Raw genomic sequence first — 27,591 nt, 5'->3', positions numbered from 1 at the left:
GAGCAGGGAGCCTATGGGAAAACAAACAAACAAAAAACCAAAAAGCCAAAGTAAAACATTTCAAAACCTAGCGAGTAAGATAATCTCTAATGCATCTTCTGGTTTTGAGATCCTTTTAAAAGTCTCAGAAGTTGTCCCCCTGGTCTTTGTGAATGCTACATTGAACATTTAGACCTGCTTTCTGTACTCAGTACGGGTGTGAGGGTTTACAGGTAAGAAAACAACAAGATCAGTGTGTTCCTCTCTGAGTCTTCAGCACCTCTGTAAATGGAAGCATAGTTCCTTTAGTTGCTCACCAAACATCTCCCATGCTCAATTGTTTTGTTTCTTTTCTTTTTTCCTTAAAGATTTTGTTTATTTATTTGAGTGAGTGAGAGAGAGAGAGGACAAGCATGAGCGGGGGAGGAGCAGAGAGAGAGGAAGAAGCAGAGGCAGAGGGAGAAGCAGACTCCCCGCTGAGTAGGGAACCCAACTCGGGGCTCCATCCCGGACTCCAGGATCATGACCTGAGCCAAAGGCAGATGCCCAACCGACTGAGCCACCCAGGCGCCCTGTTTTGTTTCTTAAATCCCACATGAGTGAAATCATATGGTATTTGTCTTTCTCTGACTGACATCCTTCACTTAGCATAAATCCTGTAGCTCTGTTCATGTTTTTGCAAATGGCAAGATTTCATTCTTTTTGATGACTGAGTAATATTCCAGTGTGTGTGTGTGTGTGTGTGTGTGTGTGTGTGTGTGTGTGTGTACAACTCATCATTATCCATTCATCAATCAATGGACATTTGGGCTCTCTCCATAGTTTGCTCTTGTTGATAATGCTGCTATAAACATCAGGGTGCACGTGCCCCTTCGAATCAGTATTTTTGTAACCTTTGGGTAAATACCTAGTAGTGCAATTGCTGGGTCGTAGGGTAGCTCTATTTTTAACTTCCTGAGGAGCCTCCATACTGTTTTCCAGAGTGGCTGCCCCAGCTTGCATTCCCAACAGTGTAGGAGGGTTCCCCTTTCTCTGCATCCTTGCCAACACCCATTGTTTCCTGTGTTGTTAATTTTTAACCATTCTGACAGGTGTGGAATCTCATTGTGGTTTTGATTTGCATTTCACTGGTGACTGATGTCGAGCATCTTTTCATGTGTCCATTGGCCATCTGGACGTCTTCTTGGGACAAACATCTTATTCTTGATTCCACTCTTTGCCATTTCCCCCGCAAGTATTCCATCAGCAAATTCCATAGGCTGTATATTCAAAATATATTGATTCTAACCATTTCTCCCCACTTCCCCCTCTGCCACCATGATCTGAGTTGCTGTCACCTCTGGTCTGGATTACTTTAATTGTCTCTAGTTAGGTCTTGCCCTGCTAGTACCATTGCTATGTTCCACCCAGCAGCTACAATAATCCTGCAAGATGTAAGTCAGATCTTGTCACTTCTATGATCAGGAACTGCTAATGGCTTCTTATCTCACAGGGAAAGTCGCATTTCTTGGTCTCTCATTACCTCTTGGGCTTCATCTTCTACCTTCCCTTCAATACCTTCTCAGCAATATTGGCTTCCTTGATGTTTCTCAAACATGAGAAGCAGGCTGCCACCTCAGCATCTTCGTTCCTGCCGTTCTCTCTGGAAGGGCTCTTTCCTTTTGTCTTTGCACAGGCTGTTCTCTCTCCTCATTAAAGGTCCACTTGAGTGTCTTCATGAGGCTTTCCTTCTCTATTATATGCAAAACTGTACCCCAACCCCCTTCTCCATAGCACTTATCACCACATAGCATGATATGCATTTTGCTTATTTATTTTGTTTATTGTCTGCCTCCCCCAAGAGAATGTAAGCTCCATAAGGGTAGGGATTTTTGTTTTGGACTGTTTTATTCACAGTGCCTGTTATATCCCAGTGCTTAGCACAGTACTTGGATTATAATACACAGTCGATAAATATTTGTTGGATAAATTTAACGGTTCCATAAGTTTCCCTCTAGAAGACAAAATCAGGAGAAATTATAAAGGATCTTTATTTTCTTTTTTCAGGATTGTATTTTTAGGTAATCTCTACACCTAACATGGGGCTCGAACTTACAACCCTGAGATCAAGAGTTGCCTGCTCTACTGACTGAGCCAGCCAGGAGCCCCTGGTAAGGGGTCTTTAAATTGAAAAGATAGTGACATTTGATTTCAGACAAGAAGACTGAAGACTTTGGAAGGGAATTAGAGAAAAATATTTCTGGGTATGGAGAATAGACACAGGGTGTTATCAGTTACAATTTTGTGTTTATAAATTGAGTGTTGCTTAATCTTTTCCTACCAAGAACTAATTTTGATAATAAATTTGATGTCAAAGCTAGCTACTTTTCTAGTGGTTCTACCAGGGCGTCATGACGCAGATGACTGAGGGCTCCGTATGGGGTGATCCACATCCTCACTACCCTCAATCCCTGCTCCTCAAAATCAGGGGCTGATTACACTGGAACCAAGGTTGTGATTTGAACTTGTTAGCTAGTCTCACTGAACTGTCTTATGAGACTGTTCAAGACAAATCGAATTTTTCCCAGTTTATGAATAGGGCGGACTTAAATAATTGCATAAAATTAGAAGTCAGTTTGAAGTGTATATTCATGCCATTCTCAACACTCTAAAAAATTATGATCGTCACAATTCTTTTCTGAATAGGGCAGTTCAATCCAAAGTGAATCAGAAGTCAATTTATGCTTTAAAAATATAATAATTTTCTAACGTGTGTAGGCATTATTTTTATTTTGTTATATTTGCCCTGCGAGGGACATGTGAATGGTAGAATTTCCTCTATTTACTCCTCTGTACTTAAAAGACATGATTCTGCAGCCATTGCATCAGTAAAGGCTTTTGCCGTTTTTCAGTTGGACCAATGCACAATTCTATTCTCAGTCCTCAATACAGTGAGCTCCTATAAACATCCGTGACTTTAAATGACCTGAATAAACATGGGGAGGGAGAAAAAAAAATCCTGAGTGGACAGAGTTTAAACCTGCAATGGCCAGGGGGTGGGAGTGGGGAATCCTAAATTACTACATTAGGTCATTAAGTGGAATGGAGACTCAAAATAAAGACAAAACTGAATTGTAGAAAGAAGAATTAACAGTTCATATGCATGCCTGAAGCTAGACTGAAGATAATCTTGCCTGCTAAAAGAGGAAGGACAGATCCAAATGATAACTGATATGTAAGAGTGATTTATTTTTTTAAAGATTTTATTTATTTATTTTTGAGAGAGAGAGAGAGAGAGAGAGAGAGAGAGCTTGAGCGAGCAAGCAAGAGAGGGGGAGCAGAGGGAGAAGCAGGCTTTCCGCCAGGCAAGGAGCCCAATGCACACTGGATCCCAGGACCCTGAGATCATGACCTGAGCCTAAACAGAAGTCCGCCACTCACCTGACTGTGCTACCCAGGTACCCCAGTTGGTTGTAGACTTGTAACAGTGACTATTTGTCTCTATTGCTTCAGAAGTCATTTAGGTTGTATAGATCTTTCAAATCTGTCTACACTTTGCCTTCCCCAACACTGTTACCCTGATTTCAACCCTTCTCATCTCTTACCAAAGTTGTTATAAGCTCAATTCCTCTGGTTTTGTCTAACTCCAAAAGATCTTCAAGAATCGTTCTAACATATAGAATAATCTAATCATATTACCCCTAGCTCAAACTATTTCAAATACCCCATGTCTATACATGTACACATTGCTTAAAGAATAACTTTGAAACCTGAGGATGGCATAAAAGATATGCTTTGTTACCGTTGGATTTTCCTTCACCTTCTACTTTCTTTTTTTTTTTTTTTTTAAAGATTTTATTTATTTATTTGACAGAGAGAGACACAGCGAGAGAGGGAACACAAGCAGAGGGAGTGGGAGAGGGAGAAGCAGGCTTGCCTGCAGAGCAGGGAGCCCGATGCGGGGCTCGATCCCAGGACTCTGGGATCATGACCTGAGCCGAAGGCAGACGCTTAACGACTGAGCCACCCAGGCGCCCCCACCTTCTACTTTCTATTTGCTTTTACATTATTATACTACAGGGAGCTCCTGAAATGCCATGGACCAACAGGGCAGCTTTACGAAGGTAGAGACCTAGACAGAAACTATACTGTCATTCTGCCGTTCTCCACGTATGGCTTTTACCTCTAAAACCACCACGAAAGCACCAGCATCATATTCACATTCTCACAAGCTGGAAGAAGGAGGTGTGAAGGGCTCCTCCTCTCAGTGATTCTTAGTGAATCTCAGAACTTTAGTGAAAGTTGCTTAAAAAGAGAAACTCTTTCAGTTGGATTTAGAGTTTTGAGGCTAGTGAATACAGCCTCCTTGCTCTCATGAGGAGAGTTCCTGCCTGAGGGTGGAAACCACATAGAGGAAGCACAGCTCTTAAACCCAGAAAAGAAACAGTTCTTTTGACCTCCTCTGATCCCCAGCATCAAGCTGTAGCTAAAGCAAGAGATACCCTTGGATTTTTATTTTTATTTTTTTATGATTTATTTATTTGAGAGAGAGAGAGAGCACACGCACATGAGCGAGGAAGGGGCAGAGGGAGAGAGAGAAATCCTTAAGCAGACTCCCCACTGGGTGTAGAGCCAGACACGGGGCTGGTTTCTAGGACCCTGAGATCATGACCTGGGCTGAAATCAAGAGACGCTTAACTGACTGAGCCACACAGGCACCCGTGCCCTTGGATTTTTTTTTTAAGATTTTATTTATTTATTTGAGAGAGAGAGAGTGAGAGACAGAGAGCACGAGAGGGAAGAGGGTCAGAGGGAGAAGCAGACTCCCCACTGAGCAGGGAGCCCGATGTGGGACTCGATCCCGGGACTCCAGGATCATGACCTGAGCCGAAGGCAGTCGCTTAACCAACTGAGCCACCCAGGCACCCCGTGCCCTTGGATTTTTAAATTACATGTGTGATCAGAAATTTAGGCCATGGTACCTAAGGCAGATAAGGAAGAAAGTGAAGACAAGAAAACTTGGAAGGATAGATTGAAATGGTGCTGGTGGTGTTGTTGATAGACAGTTCTTCTTAATGAGATGAAGAATGTGGCAGCGCACTCCTTGGGTAAAGAAACTAGATGGGCAGCAGAGAGGTTCAGATGTTAGATCTGTGAGTTTGGAAGTAAGTGGTACCATTTCTGGTGATGATATTCAGGATGTGACTCTGGAGAGTAGGTACCTCAGGTGGTGTAGATGAAGAACGTCCACAAAGAGGAGGTCAGGAAAAGGAGAGGCCAGTGAGCTTGACTGTTTCATATCACTGCCCCTTGGTGTAGGCCAATGACATCATGTCTGAGTTTAATTTAGCAAGAACAGAAACATCAGGGGCTGAGGTCCACGTCTCTTCTGGTTTGGTCTTTCCTAGGGATAGATCTTAGCATGGACTGGGGGAATAGCCCATTCAGGCATTCTTCCAGAAATATTATGTCTTACTTTGGATAAGTACTGTGATTTCAATGTCGTTCTCAATGCCAGGTACCTGCAGTATAGTTCAAGGTAGAGCCATACATATTAATAGTGATCTGGACTGGGGATAGGATTGACAGCCTCCTTTGAGGGCAGAAAATCTTAGAAGGGCATGGAGATAGGTCACAGGAATACTCTTGGGTAGAGCCTAGATTCTCCTCAGGCAGTAGTTTCGAATTCATTCTAGCACAGAGATGGAAGGGTATTCAAGTCCCCAAAGTTCAATGTAATAAAGCATGACATTAGGAGCTTAACCTGGAAAAATTTTACATCAGATGAAACTACATGTCTATCTCAACCATTCAAAATAAAAATCCATTTCGGCAACTCAATAGTTAACTTGTATAAGTTTATAATTGATAAGCAAGTTAAACATTGAATCTGTAAGAATTTATTGTTAGAACAGTTGACTTTTTAAAAGCATTTCTTGTCTGAAAATAGAGAGCAGAGCAGTTATAACAAAAACATTTAAAAGTGATTCACTTTTTAAGATGGTTATAGTCTTTTAGCTTGTTTTGTTTTGTTTTATGGCTAGGGACCTGTAATCTACTCATCCAAGAGCAGTATCGTAAGGTACAAATTAAAAAGGAGAGGGGCTGGAACATAGTTTGTCTTTACTCTACTGGAAATTGCCATTTATCAAAAGACCATTTCTACCAGTGAACAGGTTATTCAGAAATGAAGAAATATAAACAGCAAGTAAGCACTGAAAAAATGCCCCACCTCACTAGTAATCAAAGAGATGCAAATTAAATCAATGATACCCAGTTTTTACCTATCAGATTGACAGTTTTGCTGAGGGTGACTAACTTGGTGATCCATTGCTTTAGTATTTCCTTACCTCATGTTTCCCATCACTGGAAATTAAATGACTCAAAGGTTAGGGTATAAATCATCACAATGAATTTCAAGATCATTAAAGAAAGCAATTTTGTTGGAATTTCTGAACTGTGAATGTGGAAGCAAATTTTCCTCTAATCACAGACCTAAGACGTTTAGAAAATTTTTCTCTACATAAATGCTCAGAAACCAATATTGTTGAGGGAGAGCAAAGAGAAAGAATTGGCTCTCTTCCAATTCCAAACCTTCTCTGATGCTAGTTATTTCTGACTGGAAGTCCACTGAAGAGTGTTCAGGACCTATTCACCTTATCAGAGCTAAATGCTTGGGCTCTTATTATTCTTTAAGAAATGATTTAGCCTTTACTACATTTTCTATCAAGCAACATTTCACTAGGAATAGGCGCCTGAAATGTGGCCTGCGTTCTTCAGTAATGCATTCATGGAGTTGCTGCAAAAGACTGCCCATTTATTTTTATTAAAAACATAGAGACGTTTTAAAGATTTTATTTTTGAGTAATCTCTATACCCAATGTGGTGCTTGAACTCACAACCTTGAGATCCAGAGTCCTCTGCTGCGTAGACTGAGCCAGACAGGCGCCTGGAGACTTAGTGTATTGTAGGAGTCATCGTTAGGATCCTTCCATACTTAAATATACTGAGCAGTATTTCCCTAACATCCCAAAGATCTCAAAAAGAAGAGGAAAAAAGGTTTTTCTTTTCCTAAACCACTATCTTCAAGTGTCTTCAAACGATGGTGTCTGGCCCGCAGTTCCTTGAAGTCTTGGGTGGTCATCGTCCAAGCCCGTCTTCCAAGACTTTCAGGGAGAGTCAACAGGGAATAAATACTGTATGGCCAACAGCTACACCCACCCCAACCACACCCCGCCATGCACACGTGCACACCTTTCTTCCTCTTCTCATTGCCAATACCACTAGCATTTCATTCTTCTCTTCAAACATGCCTCCCCCACCTCCACGCATACACTTTTTAGAGCTGGAAGACCTTAAAAATTATCCAGTCTAGGGGCACCTGGGTGGCTCAGTCGTTAAGCGTCTGCCTTCAGCTCAGGTCCTGATCCCAGGGTCCTGGGATCGAGTCCCCGCATCCAGCTCCCTGCTGAGCAGGGAGTCTGCTTCTCCCTCTCCCTCTCCCATTCCCACTGCTTGTGCTCTCTCTCTCTCTCTCAAATACATAAGTAGAATCTTTTAAAACAAAACAAAAACAATATATAGTGGCAGTTTCACCTAAATCCCCTGTACAACAGAGAACACATTCCAAAGCATCTTCAGACCAAGATACAAAAATTTCAAGAGACACCCCAAAGCTGGTCATTCAACTCATATCCCCCAGTCTATGTAGAGAGTGTAAGTGAGGGGTTGCTGGTGATGAGAGGTGAGTTTTGGAAGAGCTGGTAGGGTTCTGTGAGCTCCTCCTCCCCTCCGCAGGGATGCCTGCCTCTTTTCTCAAGTCCAGGGAAAGCCCCTCAACAGGACCACTCACAGAGCTCAACACGTGCCCCCAGCGGTTTGGAAATGTGTTTTAATGACACCTGAGCAATCTAAAGGGTGAGGGCCTTGCTGGCTCTCTGTTCTAGTGGAGGAGCGAAGGAGAGGTTGCCAATGTGTTGGGACTAACCTGCATTTCTCTTTTTGTAGGGGCAAAGGATGAATAAGTGTTTTCTATGGCCCTGAAGCAGAGAATGCATGTGAAAGAGCCAGCATGGAAATGTCTCAGATTCCATCCACGGGGACTCCCCGGGAGGTGTTTGGCTACTCGGTCCCCCAAAGCAGTGCCTACGAAAGGCACATTTCTGTTTGCACAAGCGATCCTTTAGGTAACATGCTGCTGGGAGATGTGGTCTTTCCGTACCCCATCTTCTCATTGCAACAGCTCCCCACTCCTTCCAAAAAACCCAGGTCACATAATCCCAGATCTCTAGCCTTGAACAGGAGACGTTGCCTACAATCCTTCCGGGTCCAGACAGACAACACCCCAGCTGTTTCTAAGTAGAAAATTATTTAATGCAGGAAGGAATTCAGTGGTGAAAATAATTGCTGTGAGGACCAGGAGGAGGGCAGGCTCTCGATGGAGCCTCCAGGGATGACCCAGAGGACAAGACTGGCTACTGGACTGCTGCCGTAGGTGCCTGATCCAGATGCTGCGGGGGGGGGGGGGGCAGGGAGTGTGTGCAGGAAGCCATGCTACAGCTGTCGCCTTCAGGAACAGGAATCGGGATGCGGCCACTGCAACCGTTGGCCCCCAAGCCATTTATACTTGCTACAGTCACAGCAGCAAAAGAAGATGCCACGCACCATGTACACTCATTCTCCACTTACTCAGTCCTGAACTCAAGTCCAGGTGCATGCACGTGATTCATAAAACTGACGTCTTTAAGAGAATTGGGTGAATGTGGTTTTTAGCTTTCCAGCCTCTTAAAAAAAAAAAACCAAAGAAGCACAGCTGGAGAAGTTTAGAATAGTCCGCGAGCCAATCCACGGCCTCTGCCACACATTATCTCTTTCTTTCTCCATAGACTTTTTGACTTGGTGGATCCCATTCTCCAGCAGCTTCCCAAAAAAGGATGCAGAGCAAGGAATTTTTTGAGAAATTTCATGTCTAAAATGTTTTTATTTTACCCTCATGTTTACTTAATAGTTTGCCGTAATGTTTTATGGTTGGAAATCATTTTCCATCAGAATTCTGAAGACATTTTGGCATTGTCTCCTAGATTCCAGTGTTGTGTTTGAGAAGCCCTAAACATTTTTATTCCTAAACATTTGTGTGGAAACAACTGGGTTTTTTCCTCTCTGGAAGCTTTTCTTTCCTTATGTCTGGTTTTATAAAATGTTACAATGATGCAGCTTTCTCTTTTGCTGTGGGTTCTTTCATTATGGATACTCTTGCTTTTCAATACGAAGATTTTTTTTTTTGTATTTATTTTTGAAATTTCCTTTTCTTCACTTCTTCCTTCTCTTCCTGAAATGCCTAAAACTTGGATGTAAGATCTTTTGGATATATCCTCTGATTTTTTTATTATCTCCCATTTTCCATCGCTTTGTATCTTGGTTTTCCTTCTTAGTAGATTTCGAACTTTATCTTTCAATCTTTCTGGTGAATTTATTTTTTAAGAAGGCTCCATTCTGGGCTTGAATTCACAACCCTGAGACCAAGAGTTGGCTGCTTAAGTGACTGAGCCACCCAGGCATCCCTTTGCTGTTGAATTTAAAATTTTTGCTATCATCCTTTAATTTCCAAGAAGTTTTTTTTTGTTGTTATGCCTTCTGATTATTTTATTTTTACAGCATACTGTTTTTATTTCATGGATACATTATTTTATTTTCTCTCTGGTAATATTATTATTTTTTAAAGTTTTATTTTACTTTTTAAAAAAAAGATTTACTTACTTATTTGAAGGGGGGGGGAGGGCAGAAGGAGAGGGAGAGAGAGTCTCCCAAGCAGACTCCCAGCTAAGCACAGAGCCTTACGTGGGGCTTGATCTCATGGCCCTGAGATCACAACCTGAGCTGAAACCAAGAGCCAGTTGCTTAACCGATTGAGCCACCCAGATGCCCCAAAGTTTTATTTTGGTCCTGGTATTTTCTGATTTTCCTCTGACTTCATTTTATTTTATCTAGTGGTTTGTTTTGGCCTCTGACTTTCCACATTACGTTTCAGCTTTCTTAATTCTGCTAAGTGAATTACCAAGTGTTCAACTACTTTTTTATCTTCTAAAATTTGGTTGACACCCTCGTCTGCTGTTACCTTTTCTTCTCTTTGTTCTGGTGGGTTTAAGTCTTCCTTTTTTTGTTAATCTGTTTACTGTATTACTCCCTGAGGTTTAGGAAAGGAACAAGGATAACATACATGTTCAACACATTATATTTATTTATTTTTTCAATACACTGTATTTTAAAATGACTTTCTTTTTTTAAGATTTTATTTATTTATTTATTTATTTATTTATTTATTTATTTATTTATTTATTTATTTATCAGAGAGAGAGAGCACAAGCAGGGGGAGTGGGAGAGGGAGATGCAGGCTCCCTGCTGAGCAAGGAGCCCAATGAGGGACTCAATCCCAGGACCCTGGGATCATGACCTGAGCCGAAGGCGGACGCTTAATCGACTGAGCCACCCAGGTGCCCCTAAAATTATTTTCATTTGACATGTGAGGAATGAAGATCCAGGGAGTGAGGTGCTCTGTGCAAGGTCCAAACACTAGCTTGTGGGAAAGATAAGCTAGTCCTTAGTTCTTCTGATTTCAAGGTTAAGGTTACTATCAATTTCTGCTTTACCATTCCTTCCCTCCTACCCCTAGCACTTATATAACTACCTGATATTCTTTCTGTATACCATTCATTCATTCATTCATTCACCTCCCAAATCCATCTTCTATGCTGTATATATGCCATAACTAGACCAGCACCTGGCATGGAGTAAGTAGTCAATATTTAATTATTGAATAAATTAATGAAAAGGTAGGTGACCTATACCTTAGATTTTCCCTCACTTAGGATTATGCTTCGAAGGAAGACAAACTCTTCTCCAGGTGATGGTTGCTGAAAGGATTTAAGATATTCTGACTCTAGGGGTTGGGAAGATAATATCTAACCTTTTTTGTTAAAAGGCAGAAAACAGGGTGACTGGAAGCATGAAATTTGAAGATAGAGATAGGTTTCAGACTTGGGTTCAAATCCCAGCTACCTCATAATTTGCATAGTCTTCCTCCTTTTCAAAAAGTAAGAAAATTCGAGTTTTAAAGCCCCAGATCTGTATATTTTTTCAATTTCTTCTCTCTCCCCCCTCATAATTGTTCTCCCCTTTTGGAGTTGTATGGTGTCTGCTTTTGAAGAAAGGAGGCATTTCTTTTTCTGTCTGCATGGGTAAGGCTAACCATATTTTGTAGAACTTGTGTGAGTCCTCTCCCTCATAGGCTAGAAAAATCATTCTTTATTGTCTTGGTATTTTTCTCTAAATCTTCAGAGTATGCTCACTATAGTGCTTAACAATGCTTTAGTTTTTTATTAATACTAGACAGAAATTCTGACCTTTAGTGCTTTTGGCTGAAGACCACAGGAAGATTGTATAGCAAGTAATTACATTTTACTTCTAGCCCTTATTTCTAATTGGTCCATTACTTCTTAGTAACTTAATAAAGCTAAGAATAAAATCCTTTCAGATTACTGAATAACTCTTTTTTTAGGCCATACAGAAATTATTATTAATGAGTTAAGGTTTTATTCTGGGGAATATCAGACTATGGTCGAACTCCTAAAATGTTTCCTTTTTTTAAAAATTTAATTTAATTTTATTATGTTATGTTAGTCACCCTACAGTCCTAAAATGTTTCCTAAAAGGTTACATAGACTAAGAATCTGTCCCATTGGATTACTTTTGGCCTCCAAGTATTTGAGTATGTTTCCTAAAACAATGAGGTGGGTGAGGTACTTTCCTTCTGCTATTGCATCTTGGATACACACGGAGGCAGTACAGTCTAATGGACAGATCCAAGGTTGCCAGACCGGCTTTCACATCAGGGATCTATTGTTGACCAGTAGTATGATTATGCTCATTGGTGTACGTTATTAAATCTATACTTTTGTATGTCCATACATAAAAGGATGTTTTTCAAATTAACAAAAGAATATTGTACATTTGGAAGGGCTGCATCCGTTTGATATTAATGGATATTAAGAAATCACTTCTGAGTGGCAGACACGTGTTTTTTGCTACCTTGCTATACGTCTCCATCTGGATGTCTTAGAGGCATTCCAAACACAAAAAGTCCAATGTAAAATTCATTATTTTCCATTTCAGACTTGCTCCTCTCCCCAGAGTCTTCAGTTTCGTTACTTTGTTGCTTAGCCATCTTTTGTACAGTTGCCTTAGTCAGAAGCCAGAAGTTAGCCTAGAGTCCTCCGGCCCCTGTACCTGTGACGTCCTATCAGCACTAGACTTTGTAGATTCTACCTTACAATATTTTCACACTCTGTTTCTGCCTTTCCGTCCCCAGTGTAGGCTCCTGTTATCTTTGTCTGGACTATTACAGTTTCTGCCCCCCTCCTATCCATCACACACATTAATGTCCCCGTGAGCATGACATTCCCGTGCTTCCCGCTGTCACAACTCTTCAGGAGGCATCAAGCTCTTGAAGGCATGTTCCTGCTGACCTTTCCGACTTCGTCTTTTACCACATGTTCGCCAGCCCTCTCTGAGCCAGCCACACCTTGTCTGTTTGTAATTCTCCTTTTTGCCTGCACATTCTATCTTTGTCTACTAAACCCCTACTTTTTAAAAAGCTGCCTTTTTCATCTCAGTAAAATCATTCTCGATCTCCTGTCACCCTCCCCGTGCTATCTCTTGCCTCTTGCATCAAGAACCTCTTCCTTTCTACTTCCATAGAAACTCCTATTCACCACACACAAAAATAGACTCAAAATGGTTGAATGACCTAAATGTGAGACAGGAGTCCATCGAAATCCTAAAGGAGAACACAGGCAGCAACCTCTTCGACCTCAGCCACAGCACCTTCTTCCTAGAAACATCGCCAAAGGCAAGGGAAGCCAGGGCAAAAATGAACTCTTGGGATTTCATCAAGATCAAAAGCTTTTGCACAGCAAAAGAAAGTCAACAAAACCAAAAGACAACCGACAGAATGGGAGAAAATATTTGCAAATGACATATCAGATAAAGGGCTAGTATCCAAAATCTATAAAGAACTTCTCAAACTCAACACCCAAAGAACAAATGATCCAATCAAGAAATGGGCAGAAGACATGAACAGACATTTTTCCAAAGAAGACATCCAAATGGCCAACAGACACATGAAAAAGTGCTCAACATTGCTCAGCATCAGGGAAATCCAAATCAAAACCTCAATGAGATACCACCTCACACCAGTCAGAATGGCTAAAATTAACAAGTCAGGAAACGACAGATGTTGGCGGGGATGTGGAGAAAGGGGACCCCTCCTACACTGTTGGTGGGAATGCAAGCTGGTGCAGCCACTCTGGAAAACAGTATGGAGGTTCCTCAAACAGTTGAAAATAGAGCTACCATACGATCCAGCATTGCACTACTGGGTATTTACCCCAAAGATACAAATGTAGGGATCCGAAGGGGTACGTGCACCCCAATGTTTATAGCAGCAATGTCCACAATAGCCAAACTGGAAAGAGCCAAGATGTCCATCGACAGATGAATGGATAAAGAAGAGGTGGTATATATACACAATGGAATATTATGCAGCCATCAAAAGGAATGAGATCTTGCCATTTGCAACGACGTGGATGGACCTGGAGGGTATTATGCTGAGCGAAATAAGTCAATCAGAGAAAGACATGTATCATATGTCCTCACTGATATGAGGAATTCTTAGTCTCAGGAAACAAAGTGAGGGTTGCTGGAGTGGTGGGGGGTGGGAGGGATGGGGTGGCTGGGTGATAGAGATTGGGGAGGGTATGTGCTACGGTGAGCGCTGTGAATTGTGCAAGACTGTTGAATCACAGATCTGTACCTCTGAAACAAATAATGCAATATATGTTAAGAAAAAAAAAAGAAGAAGATAGCAGGAGGGGAAGAATGAAGGGGAGTGAATCAGAGGGGGAGTCGAACCATGAGAGAAGATAGACTCTGAAAAACAAACTGAGGGTTCTAGAGGGGAGGGGCGTGGGGGGATGGGTTAGCCTGGTGATGGGTATTAAAGAGGGCACGTTCTGCATGGAGCACTGGGTGTTATGCACAAACAATGACTCATGGAACACTACATCAAAAACTAATGATGTAATGTATGGTGATTAACATAACAATAAAAAATTTAAAGGAAAAAAAAAAGAAACCCCTATTCAACTCTGTCTGGAGACTTAATCCATTTGTGTTGAAAAGCCCAGACTGTGGAGTCAGAAAATCTGGGTTTGAGTGCATTATTTATTAGCTGTGTGACATTGGGCAATTTATATAACCTCTCTAAGGCCTCAGTTTCTATAAAAGGGGCATAACAATAACATGGTAAGCACATAATAATAAATAATATAAGCATTATTATTATTGCATCATTTTACTTTAATTGGTGATGAATATGTCTGGTTTCCTGCATTCCCCACGAACACGTGAAATCAGAATGTCCTTAACTAATTATTAAGCAACATTAACTAAGCACTTTTTTTTTTTTAAACTAAGCACTTCTTATATGTATACATCCACTCACCCACTCATGTAATCCTGTTAATGTTCTGTCTGGATCTAAGTTTGCCTGACTCCCAAATCCATAGTATTTTACCAAACAGCCTCCTGGTTTTAATATCAACCTCTTTAAGTTCTTCCAATAATTTGGTGGTTCCATAAAAATTCATCAACATTATTCTCATGCTTGTATACAATGTAATTATTTCCAAATGTTACTTTGTTGCTTGACATAATGTAGAAATGGGATCAACCCAGTTAGACTTCAGGGATTCATAGCTGAGTAGGTCTGAGGATTATCTATAAAGTGTTGGTGAATAATTAGGATTTAAGCATATATTTGAATATATTTGCCTTTGTCCTTGTGACCACATGACTCTAAAACAATCAAACGCATACATTAATCCTATTAACTTAGTCAATTTATTTTAAAAAATCTAGTTAATTGACTCAGGTAGCTAGCATAAGTGGTTTATTTCCCAAATGCATAAATATGTAATTATTATGGATAATTTCATCTTATCCTGCCTAGAAATTTTATATTCATTATTAACTCAAATATTTGCATACAAATACTTTATCCCTTCATCTTGCGTAAATGAGCAATATACATTTAACTTGAAAACATCCCAGTATTTATCTCTCTTGATACAATTTCCATTGGCATAATTCATGAAAAAGAGTTTTGGTTAGTATTGTTCGTGCTTTTTCATTATTCTTTAGTAAATTTTCAATATCTTGTATTTGTCTGAATAATATTGAGAGATAAACTTCTAAAATAATGATCATAATCATCCCTCACATTACATATTTCCACCTCCTGCATGGACATCTGTGGTGTCTCTCAATCAGATGGGGGCCCCCAAGGTGAGGTGACGATCAGGTGGCAGCAGGTGGGGCTGTGGCCGTGAAAGAACTCACCGGAGGCAGACAAAGGAGATGGAAGTTTGTTGAATACTGCGCAGGGGAGAGGTGGGCAGGGCAGCGGAGGAGAGGCTGTTTGCCGCGAGGCAGTGGGTGGGTTACAGATCTCTTTCTCTAGCATCGCTTTTTCCATGTATCTTAAACAGGCCCAGACAGGAGCCCCTGCAAGCAGAGCTGCCCCTTGAAACTTGAAAATCAGACCCATTCTCTTTGTCACCAACTGTTGATTTCTCCTCTGTCAATGTGATTCCTTCCTTAGGCTTTCTTTCTTCTCTTCTTCCTTGCCAGTCGCCAACTTCTATAGGCATATACCTCCTTTGTTTGGGTTCCTTCTTTTGTGCTCCTATCACCATGATTCACGGGGACCCTGCTACTGAATCCAGCGATAGTTACCTTGTAATGGGTCTCCTTGCATTCACTCCTGTCTTTCTAATGTGTCCTATGGGAGCAAACTTCTTAGTACTCGACTGCTCAAAAAAGCCTCTTACTGACTGTCCATCCAGTGAAACTGAAACCACCTGACCACAGTTCAAGGCCCTTCCCGGTTTGGTTCCAACCTATGCTTCTTTTCTCATCTTCTGTTTTGGACCCTGAAGTCCCCTCTTTCAGCCAGGCCCCTTGCTTATACGTCCATGCTTGTACGTAATACTCCACTTTGTACCTTGATTCCGAACGCCGTCTTACTCATCACCTTATCCAAGGTCCTAACCATAATTTAAAGCTCAGAAAAAAAGGCTTTCTTTCTTTCTTTTTTTTGGAAGTTTTTTTCTGATTGAGCCTGGTGCTGTCTCACCGAATTTCGAATCCCTGTAGAATTTATGGCACTTGACGTTTAGCGCCTCACTTTGTCAGTTAACTTTTATTGTATACTCTTTACTTCCTTAATATATTGCCAATTTCTTGACGCCAAGGACACATATACACAATAATACATATATTAATGTCTTGAGCCCAAGGACCATATACATTAAGCCAAAAACTGGGACATATAGTCTGCGAAAATAGGACAGTACTTATGGGGAGACAGGACTGTGATTTGAATTCAGAGCACATGGGACTTGTAGAAAATCCACCCAAATTTCAAATTTTATAAGTTCCTTTTGTTGACACATTGAAGTTTGCTTTCCAACAGATGGGTTTTGCAGGACAGCAAAGACAATGTTATTTGGCATACAGGAGCTGAAAGTTGAACTGCTTTTTTATTTTATTTTATCTGATTTAATGAGAAAACAAGTAAATCAAAGCATGGATATCAAATATATTAAACCTCAGAATATTCTTAGCTGATTCATTTTGACAAGTGTTTAAATCATTCAGCTATTCTGAATTTATTTGATTTTAATTATTTATAACAACACTGTAGTGCATTAGTAAATGTCCTGAAGAGTGTTTTGTAAAAGTAGGTAGCATCTCAGAAATAATATCATAGTAACTCTGCCATTTAATTTTTGCTGACGAGTGGGTTGAGCCTGCGGGGATAATTGTAAGGAACATAAGGGGGAAGTGCTTATGCAATTGATACAGGATGGCACTATAGTTACCCTTTCAATTCTTTGTGCTACTATAGTTTTTCGATACTTTTCGCAAAACTGTCAGCAGTTCAATAAGACTTCCAGTTCATTCTTGAGCTTAAAATATCATCTTTTTACATCCTCAATGCTATATGCCCAAATTTCTCAAGTGCTTACCTACTTACTTTTCAAGAGCAACACTTTAAAATGATGTTCCGTTACATCCTAAATGTCCCAGCCTCTTCTCTTTCTGTGGCTGCTTGGAAATTTTTCAATTATTTGAACAATAATGCAATAATCTACGACACAGATTTTACATGGAACAACTCTAGGTAATGAACCCAGCTTCCTCATGTATTTTCCCCCTTCATCTTTTCCCTTGACATTTTCTTTTCTTTCTTTTTTTTTAAAGATTTTATTTATTTATTTGAGAGAGAGAATGAGAGAGAGAGAGAGCACATGAGAGGGGGGAAGGTCAGAGGGAGAAGCAGACTCCCTGCTGAGCAGGGAGCCCGATGCGGGACTCAGTCCTGGGACTCCAGGATCATGACCTGAGCCAAAGGCAGTCGCTTAACCAGCTGAGCCACCCAGGTGCCCCCTTGACATTTTCCATAAAGCCTCCTTATTTATTTCTCAGTGAGAATGGGATTAGTATAAAGAGGGCTAGAGTAAGGCATTCCCCGAAGTTTGTTACCTTTGAAAGCAAAACCAGGAAGAATCAGTGCATTAATTATGTAATTCCACCCACAGGGCTATCCACTTTAAGACATGTATTGCTAATACACAATAACCCAGAAAGTTAAAACCTTCAGCACTCTCCAAGACAGAGAGACATTACATTTCACAGATATAAATATTCTGGTTACTAGAGAGATGAAATCATATCTTGGTAAGTATTTCAGGAAGCATCTCTAACTGTTAAGTGTATTTAAAAAAAATTGACAGCTGGGTTGTTACAAGATGTGTGTGGTCAAGATTTGAAAGGTAGAGGTGAAGTAGAGGCCATCTGCTGTTACATCTGCTGTTCAGCACGGGTATTGAAGACCTTGGGATTTTTCTGCAACAGCAATCCAGCATCTAGTTGCTCGCTATTGGCAAAAAGGGGGTCACTACCCTTACTGGGATGATTGATTTTGATCATCAAGGAGAAATAGGGTTCCTGCTATACAAGGGGACAAAGAAAGAGTTGGTTTGCCTCTTATGTGCCAAAACCAGTGATAAAAGTTAACGGAGAACTACCTTCCTAATGCAGGCAGGACTTCTCAGGAAATAAACGACAACAAATAAATTTGGACTTAAGAGGCATCGACTAAGCCTCAGATTCTGTTCTCTCTTTCACATAGATCAACTCCTTTGGTTCTCACAGTACCACTCTGATGTGGACACTTTCCTTATCTGTTTTGCCAATGAGCATATTGAGGCACAGAGAAATGAAATAACTCGACCAAGGTCACAGAGTTAATAAGTAGCAGCGCTGGGCTTCGAATCCTGATAACAATTCCTGACCCACGCCCTCAGTGACCGCATTTTACTGCATTCTTCTTTGGGATCATCCTACCAGGTCAGACTCAAATCAGCTGAGGCCCCGAGAGCAAAGGGAACACTGAATGAACAAGGAAATTCTAAATATCGACTGCAGTTTTATGACCTGTTGACAGAAATGAGACCTGTTGGAGCAGCCCAGATTTGTCTCCTTTCTGTGTTCTATGTTGTAGCAGCTCCCCTCTGCTGCTGCCTCTGGTTTCAGGGGCACTTAAGAGGAATCATTGCCCTGGTGGACAATCCCTTTGCATGCTGACGGTGTGTCGTTTCGGGTGTTGATGCTTTGTCTGACATTGTGAAATTTCCCTTCACCCATGCACAGGGTGCCCCAGACAGGGAAGATTAATGCCCCGGGACAGCTCTCCACCATGAGTGGGGGTGGGGTTGTTGGCTAACTTCAGAATTTAGCCACTGGTTATAGAATATGGACTGTGGTTGAACAAGAAGAGGAATGAATAGCACCCAGAGATGGAGGAGGTGATTCTTTAGAATTTGGATGCACCCTCCTTGTGAGAGGTTTTGCATGTCTTTTTATCAGGAAGGGTAATTGCATCATATGAGACAGGAACAGGTTGCTTTTGCTTTTGCCATTGTCTAGAAGTTTAAGTATGGGTACAAGTGTGCATAGGTATTGAGTAGCCAAAGGGCTGAACTATGGGGAACATAATTCATAATTCAACTTCCATTCCCAAGGCTTCCTACTGTGCCTTCTTGTACTTCAGAGTCTGCAAAATTACAAACTGTGCTTCCCTTGTATTTATGATTATTGCTATGATAGTTTCCAAAAATTAGATACATTTGTTATGATTTAAGGTGGAAGTGAGGTGAAGGCATCTGTCTGCTGCCATGTACAGTCATGGGGGTATCCAATCTCTAGCTGTGCGGATAGCAAGAGGCAAGACATGGGGTATCTGACAGGCATGAGTGAGCTCACAAGCACCACTCGCAGCGGCAGGGACTTCCTGATCCATTAGCTTCCACGGTGTGTTCTAGAGGCGGCCTGTTTCTCCACCTTCCTGGCTGTAGCGGAGGCTGGGGTTCCTCTGCTGGGCTAGTTCTGTGTTCTTCCTAGAAGTCATGCCTGCAGACCAGATGAGAGTCTGCTTCTCTAGGCATTCTAAACATTTTTAGTAAGCGCCTAATTCCAATTCCCCAATTTATATCCTTTTATGTTTAAAGTAGTTCCTAGTTGCTGTTTTCTGCAACTAGAACCCTGAGTGAAAAAATTAGAATAAGACATGTCTCTCTCTTTGGGGCGCCTGGGTGGTTCAGTCGGTTAAGCGTCTCTTGATTTCGGCTCAGGTCATGATCTCAGGGTCGTGAGATGGAGGCCTGAGCCGGGCTCCGTGCTCAGCAGGGAGTCTGCTTCTCCCTCTCCCTCTGCTCCTCCCCCTGCTTGCACGCTTTCTCTCTCTTCCTCTCTCTCAAATAAATAAATAAAATCTTAAAAATAAAAAAGAAAAGACAGGTCTCTGTGCTGTACCATCTTAGGGTTATTACTGGGTCAAGCTTCGGGATCAGCCGACCCCGGGGTCTAGCCCTCAGCTACTCTTGCCTCATCAGGGCGATGGCACTCTGTGAGATCTGGTCTAAGCTCCCTTTATCATTTCTGTTCTCAACTAAAGCAAAAGCTCTTTTCAAGGATGTTAAATCAGGAGGCACATAAAGACAATCTCTTTCGGCACCCTCTTTTACTTAAAAAATTTTTTTGCACTATGTTTTTTTCTGTTTGGTTTCCTTTTTTTAAAAAAATAGATTTTATTTATTTATCGGACAGAGAGAGAGAGAGAGAGAGTGCACACAGAGGGAGCAGCAGAGGGAGAAGGAGAAGCAGACTTCCCGCTGAGCAGGGAGCCCGTCTCGGGACTCGATCCCAGGACCCTGAGATCATGACCTGAGCCAAAGGCAGACACTGAGCCGACTGAGCCACCCAGGCGCCCCTGGTTTCCTTTTTATTTACTTTTAAAATTGGGTATAACTTAGGGTAAAGTGCAGGTAACAGTGTAGCTCCATAATGTTTTTCCATATGTATACATCATGTAACCACTCCCCAGATCAAGATTCAAAACAGTTTTTAGAAGCCCAGAAGGTTCCTTCATGTTCTTTCCTAGTTGATACCTCCCCATAGCGAGTTAGTTTCCCAGAGCTTTCGTTACAGATTGCCACAAACCGGGTGGCTTACACTACAGAAATTTATTCTCTCTGAGTTCTGGCGGCTAGAAGTCCAAAGTCAGGGTATCCGTGACACTGGTTCCTTCTGGAGGCTCTTGGGGAGAAGATGTTGTAGACTCTCTCTTAGCTTCTGCTGGCTGCCAATGGTCCTTGGAGCTCCCTGTCCCGAAGCTGCCTCACTGAGCTCTGCCTTCCTCATCACACAGCCTTCTCCATCCACATCCCTCAGTCTCTGTGTCCAAATTTCCCTCTTAAAGGACAGCCATCATTGAGGTAGGGCTCACTCTAATTCCCCATGACCTCATCCTACTTATTACATCTTCAGAGATCTATTTCCAATAAGGTCACATTCATGGGCACAGGAATTAGGACTTGAACATATCTCTTTGGGAAACTCAATTCAACCCCTAACACTAGAAGTAACCACTATTCTGATTCCTGTCATAATAGATTACCTTCTTGGGCTTCTTGAAATTCATATAAGTGGAAGCCCAGAGTAGTTCTGGCTTTTTTCACTCTATATACGTCTATAGATTCATCCCATGTTGTTTCACATATCAGTACTTTGTGTTTTCTCCAACACAGTATAATCCACTGTAGAGATTTATCTGTCCTACTGTTGAGCATTTAGGTGTTTTCTAGTTTGGGGATTACTAAAATCTGGTTTTGCCCACAGAACTCTTCTGACACCAAGTTTGTAGATTTTTCACACCAACAACCAATTCTCCCACTCTCTGGACACCAACTGGGTGTCCTACCATCAAGTTCAGTTCTGTTACTAAGTACCAGGACTTAGCACAGATCCCACAGAGAAAGGGCTCAGCCTCACAGGACTGCGCCTACTTCAGATGCCAGTCGCAGGTCAGGACCACCCATACTCCTGACCAGGCAGCTATAAAGTCAGAGGGTTCCTATGACTCCCTCCTCAGGTTTGATAATTCACTAAAAGGGCTCACAGAACTCAGGAGAATAGTTCACTTACTGTTATCTATTTATTTTAAAGGATAAAACTCAGGAACAGTCAAACAGAGTAGGTGCATAGGACAAGCTGTGGGGGGCAGGTAGGCCCAGAGCCTCCATGCCCTTTCTGGGAACACCACCCTCTAGCACCTTCTTGTGTTCAAGAACCCCAAAGCTCTCCGAACCTCAGTGTTTAATGTTTTTATGGAGGTTCCACTGTGTAGGCACAGTCGATTAAATCACTGGCTGTTGGCAATTAACTAAATTTCTAGCTCTTTTCTCCTTCCTGGAGGCCAGGGGGTGGAGCTAAAAGTTCCAACTCTCTAAACACATGGTTGGTGTTTCTGGCAACCAGACCCCAATCTCAAAAGAGTCATCACATTAGCATAAACTCAGATACAGTGGAAAGGGGCTTATGAATAACAAAAGATGTTCCTCTTATCCCTGTCCCTCAGGAAATTCCAGGGGTTTTAGGAGCTCTGTGCCAGGAACTGGGACCAAATGTGTATTTCTCATTATGTCACAAGATCACAGGGTAATATTGATAAAGATGCTATGAACATTCTTGTATTTGTATATTTGTATATTGATGCAACTGTGTATTCATTTTCTTTTAGGTATACACCAAAGAGCGGGGTTGCAGGTATGCGTTTGTTCAACTTTAGCAGGTATACACTTTAATGAAGTGGTTGTATTTTTTGTTCTCACCGGCAGTATACAAGAGTAATAATAGGTCTTCATCCTCATCAGTGTTTCATTTTAAAAAAAATGGTACTTCTGTTGGGCGTGTCATGGAATGTCATTGCCTTTCCTCGTTGACCATTTGGATATACTCTCTTGTGAAGTGCCTGTTAAAATTATTTTGCCCATTTTTCACTTGGGTTGTCTTTTTCTTCATTTGTAGGAGTTTCTATGTAATGTGGGTATGAGTCCTTTGTCAGATATCTGTATTGTAAATATCTTCTCCCAGTCTGTGGCTAGTTTTTTTTCCCTTAAATTATCTTAATGGTTCGATACTTTTATGTTATAGATTAAGTAAATGTAGAGTTCCGTCTCAGGCAGTGTTGTCAACTGGATACCCTGAACGGCCCTATAAACTAAACAGATAAAACATAAAGAATATAAAATCATTTAAAATATGTTGCTGAGCTGGAAGGAAAGGAACATCTCTGCAGAGTGCTCCAAACTTAGAGACCCTGGGAACTAAAAATGCCCATTTTTGCCCTGAAGGTCGCTGCTAAACCCTGAAGGTTTAAATGTAAATGTTAAAGTCCGGGGCATGCTTAAGGTGAGGGGCCTGGTAATAAACCTCTGAATAAAGCTGGAGGCTCCAAGAACTATACCTGAAGTACAAGAGTAAATGAAAAATAAACCCCCTTCTGCAGAAGGGATCAGAAAAGAGAGCCTTCTTTCCGGAACTTGAAAAAATAGCCTTCAAAGAGTCATAACACAAGCTGGCCCTTATGAGTCATGCGGTTCAAATTCATGCTATCTGTGTGATTAAAAAAAAAAAAAAAAACCCTCTAGCGTAGAATGTAATTTAAAGGGGCGCCTGGGTGGCTCAGTTGGTTAAGCGACTGCCTTTAGCTCAAGTCATGATCCTGGAGTCCTGGGATTGAGCCCCGCATCGGGGGTCCCTATTCAGCGGGAAGTCTGCTTCTCTCTCTGGCCCTCCCCCCCCCCATGTGCTCTCTCTCTCTCTCTCTCTCATTCTCTCTCTCAAATAAATAAATAAATAAAATCTTAAAAAAAAATAAAGTGGTTCTGATGAAGGATAGTTGGAAGAAAGGCAGGCAGGGACAAGGGACCCCCACTGTAAAAGGAAACCACCCTTAAAAGAATTTTACACCACCTTGGAAGGAACCCTCCACCCTTTCCCATATGATAGGTAGATGACAGGCCCAGTGAGGGTTAATCAGATTAAAACAGCCTGCCAACAAGCCCATAAAAACCCCTAGACTTAGAAACTCCGGTGACAACCCTCTCGGGTCCCCTCTCTCTTCAGGAGTTTTGTAGTATCACTTTGCTATCGCTCAATAAACTTTGCTTTGCTGCCCACCACTCTTCTGTCCAGTCTCCCTCTTCATTCTTCAAAGCAGTGTGACCAAGAATCTTGGGCACTGAAGAAGAAATCCTTTAATGGTTCCAGTTTGATAGGTCCCCCAGGTAGAAGTAACTCACCTTTGAGAGAAGTCAACTCCAATCTAGATATTAACATAGTCACAGATAATATTTCAAAGAAAAGAACAGTTCAAGAGAAATAAGGCATGGGGGCACCTGGGTGGCTCAGTTGGTTAAGCATCTAACTCTTGATTTCAGTTCAGGTCATGATCTCAGGGTCATGAGAACAAGCCCCTCATCAGGCTCTGCGCTGAGCATGGAGCCTGCTTAGGATTCTTTCTCTCTCTCCCTCTGCCCCTCCCCTGCTCATGCTCACTCTCTCTCTCTAAAAAAATGAGAGAAATAAGGTACCATCAGTGAGAAAAGATAGAATCAATGAACAGCAGAAGTAGGCCTATAAAAATTTCAGCTTTTGGACTTTTAAGACAGAATATAAAATAACATTGTTTAAAGAAATGAGTGAAGCTTGAATGAGGAAACAAGTAGATTTGAAAAATAACCTCTAGAAATAATTGAAAAGAAAACCTCAAAATTGGTTTAGTCACCATTAGACACAATTAAAAAGAGAATTACCATCATTGAAGGTAAATTTGAAATAATTATCCAGAATAAATTCAGAGAGAAAAATATGGAAAATATGAAAGAAACTGAGAAATGTGGAAGAGAGAGTAAGAATGTCTGACCTATGTCTAAAAGGAGTTCCAGGGACACCTGGGTGGCTCAGTCAGTTGAGTGTCTGACTATTGATTTTGGCTCAGGTAATGATCTCAGGGTTATGAGATTGAGCCCTGTGTTGGGCTCCAAGCTCAGCAGGGAGTCTGCTTGAGATTCTCTCTCTCCTCCCTCTGCCCCACGCCCCCCAGTCCTCACTCTGTATCTCTCTAAAATAAATGAATAAATAAAATCTTTAAAAAAAAAGGAGTTCAATTAAATAAATACATACATACATAAGTAAATAAATAAAAGGAGTTCCTGAAGAAGATAATAGAGACCAGAAAAAGGGCAATATGGATCTAATGGCTGAATATTTTCCCAGGTATTGAAAGGTATCCTCAAATCTGGGAAGCCCAACAAAGCCTAATAAATCCCAAGCAACACACCAACATCGAGACACATCATAATGAAATGTACAACCTCAAAAAAAAAAAAAAACCCCACAAAAAAAACCCAAAATGGAGAAGATAAAAGCCACAGGAGGAGTCCGATCACCTATAAGGAAAAAGTAATTTAATGGTTGGCTGACTCTCAGTTGCAACAGTGTAGACAAGTAAAGTATATTCAAAGTGGTGAGAGAAAATATTAGTCAATCTAAGTTCTATATCCACCAGAACTATCTTAAAAAACAAAGAAGGGGGGTGGGGCACCTGGGTGGCTTAGTCAGTTAAGCATCTGACTCTTGGTTTTAGCTCAGGTCATGATGTCAGGGTCTTGGGATGGAGCCCCATGTTGGCCTCTGTGCTCAGCACAGTCTGCTTGTCCCTTTCCCTCTGCTACCCCCCCCCCCATAAATAAATAAAATCTTAAAAAAAAAAACCAAAGAAGAGGTGTGCCTGGGTGGCTCAGTCAGTTAAGCATGTGCCTTCTGCTCAGGTCATGATCCCAGGGTCCTGGGATTGAGTTCTGCAGTCCTGAGTCCTGAGCTCAGCGGGGAGACTACTTCTCCCTCTTCTTCCACCCCTTCTCCGCTGCTTGTGCTTTCTCTCTGTCTCTCTCTCTAATTAAAAAAAAATTAAAAGAAAAACAAAGAGGATACCATCAAGATATTTTCAGGCAATTGAAAATAGACTTCACTATCAAAAGACACACTCTAAAGGAAGTTCTAAAGATGTAACTCAAGTGGAAAGAAAATAAATTCTTGATGGAAGATCTGGCTACATAATTTTGGGGGTCTCAGTGCAGAGCCCTGAAAATGCAGGGCCTCTTGTTAAAAAATTATTAAGAATTTCAAGGTGGCAACAGCAAAGTAGGAAGTCAAGCCCTTCTGAGCAGGGGGCTCTGTGAGACTATACAGGTCACACACCCATGAATCTGGCCCTAGGTATGCCTAAAAACTGAGTGACTGTATGAAACAATAATAAATGTATCTATTTTGTGGGGGAGAAAAAGGAAGTTAGAATTAATTACTAGACAATAGCATGAAACTTGGAGAAATTATTATTCTAAGGTTCTTGTATTGTTTAGAAAGAGGATTAACACTGATTTCAAACTTTGTTAAGTTTGCGTGTTAGATTAGCCAGGGCAACCATAAAAAAATAGACATAGTTATATAACTTACAAATGGAGAAAAAAATACAGCCAATCCAAAAGAAGGCAAGAAAGAGAAGAAAAAGTACCATTAAGTGAGACAAGTTGAAAACACATAGTAATTTGGTATAAATAAATCTGAATATTCCATTAATCATTCTATGTGTAAATATATTAAACTCTTATGAAAAGACAAAGATTATCAGATTGAAAACCAAAACAATATCCAGCTATATGCTATTTCAAGCAATGTATACAAATCATTATTGTACAGTCATATTATGGAAAGACAGAGGGTTTCGTCTGGGCCATGTTTGAGACGCCTTAAAGATTTCCTAGTGGAAATGTCAAGTAAGCAGTCAGACATGTGAACTTTCAGCTCAGGGGATTCTCACACCGGAGATAAAAAATTTGGGAGTCATCAGCCTATGCATAGTATTTGAAACCATGCAACTGGACAATAAGAAATAGCTATGGGTAACTACAAACTTTAGGTTTCTCCAGATGATTCTCCCCTTCTGTTTTTGATTTTTTATTGTTGTTCAACTGCACGTCTATTTCCTCTTCATTGACCCTGAAGTCCTTATTTCAGAGGTTGGATGATCTCAGGAAAAACGATTCAGGCAGTAGCATTTGGAAGAGGTGAAGGGAAGAGAAATCCTTCAGGACTGAGCAGGACTGAGGGCATGAAGTGGGGGCTGGTTATGACTAAGAAATAATCCTGGAAAAATGTCATGTTTCTAACTCTTCTCTCCTTGCAGAGATAATAAGGTCCTTTAGGGTTCTGTACAGATAGTCTCTTTTAAATTTTAGACCAAATGAGGGCAAGGACCAAGTCTTATTCATTATTACATTTTCCCTGCCACCTACATGGGTTCCTGATTAGAGCAGGTGTTCTAAAAGCGTTTGTTGGGGGAGAGCCTGCTTTTCCCTCTCCCACTCCCCCTTGCTTGTGTTCCTGCTCTCGCTGTGTCTTTCTCTGTCAAATAAATAAATAAAATCTCTAAATAAATAAATAAATAAATAAATAAAAGTGTTTGTGGGGGAAGGAAGAAAGGAAAGATGGAAGAAAAGGTAAAAGTATTTTTCATGTCTCGAATATTGCTGATCATATCTAGAACTATGGTCTGCACATAATTTGCATTCAACCAATACCTGGTTGATTGATTTACAATATTCCCTATCATAAGATAATGGTTTTGATGTGAATTCTCCAAACTTGCCGTCTAAGCACACAGTATTATTGATTCACTCTGTTTAATGACAAATAATTCTGACATTTTTGTTTTCGGTACCTTGTGTACTTCCAGCAATTCAAATCGAACATAGCTTGACACCAAGATTCTTAGAACACCTGGGAAAGAGAAAATAAGGAGGCTTAGCTAGAACAAGACAGGGCCTTGTGGGCCTCAAGTGTAGTGGCACTAGAATGCTAGAAATGGGGTCTTTAAAATAAAGATTTTTTCCTCCAGCTTTATTGAGATATAATTGACAAATAACATTGTATAAGTTTAAAGTGCACAATACAATGATTTGACATCCATATATATATATATATATGGTAAAGTGATTACCACATTAAGGTTAGTCAACACATCCATCACCTCACATGGTTTCTTCCTTTTTT

The 27,591-nt window shown here is 41.0% G+C and overlaps 1 protein-coding gene across 1 annotated transcript in view; it reads right to left on the bottom strand.

Annotated features, from left to right (window-relative positions):
- Positions 1-27,591, bottom strand: part of RAB39A (RAB39A, member RAS oncogene family) — a 75,750-nt gene that overhangs the window by 40,591 nt on the left and 7,568 nt on the right. Inside the window, exon 3 of the mRNA XM_027579335.2 lies at positions 27,260-27,318. The gene's annotated coding sequence lies outside the window, so the exon portion shown is untranslated. The remainder of the gene's footprint in view (positions 1-27,259; positions 27,319-27,591) is intronic.

Source organism: Zalophus californianus, chromosome 11 (genome assembly GCF_009762305.2).
Source record: "Zalophus californianus isolate mZalCal1 chromosome 11, mZalCal1.pri.v2, whole genome shotgun sequence".
NCBI lineage: Eukaryota > Metazoa > Chordata > Mammalia > Carnivora > Otariidae > Zalophus > Zalophus californianus.
The sequence above is the reverse complement of the archived record's forward strand: the minus strand, read 5'-3'. Positions and strand labels throughout refer to the sequence as shown.